This window comes from Penaeus monodon, chromosome 25 (assembly GCF_015228065.2).
Source record: "Penaeus monodon isolate SGIC_2016 chromosome 25, NSTDA_Pmon_1, whole genome shotgun sequence".
Taxonomy (NCBI): domain Eukaryota; kingdom Metazoa; phylum Arthropoda; class Malacostraca; order Decapoda; family Penaeidae; genus Penaeus; species Penaeus monodon.
Genome location: NC_051410.1, coordinates 34,874,787 through 34,875,017, shown reverse-complemented (window position 1 = coordinate 34,875,017; position 231 = coordinate 34,874,787).

The following is a 231-nucleotide window of genomic DNA, read 5'->3' as shown; positions in this document are numbered from 1 at the left end:
TTAAATCTTCGTCTGTCCCTTTTCCTTTTAATTCTTCTTATTATTCCTTTTCTTCTTTTAATTCTTCTTCTTTTTCTCCTTCTTTTATCTAATTATTCTTCCTATTTTAGTGTCAAATATCTTCCGTAGTTGCTTTGATTTCAAAATAATAAAGGTCAGAATTCATCGGTAGATTATTGTCTTTGTATTATAGATGATTATAATGATAAGGAGCTAAGTTAGTAGATAAAT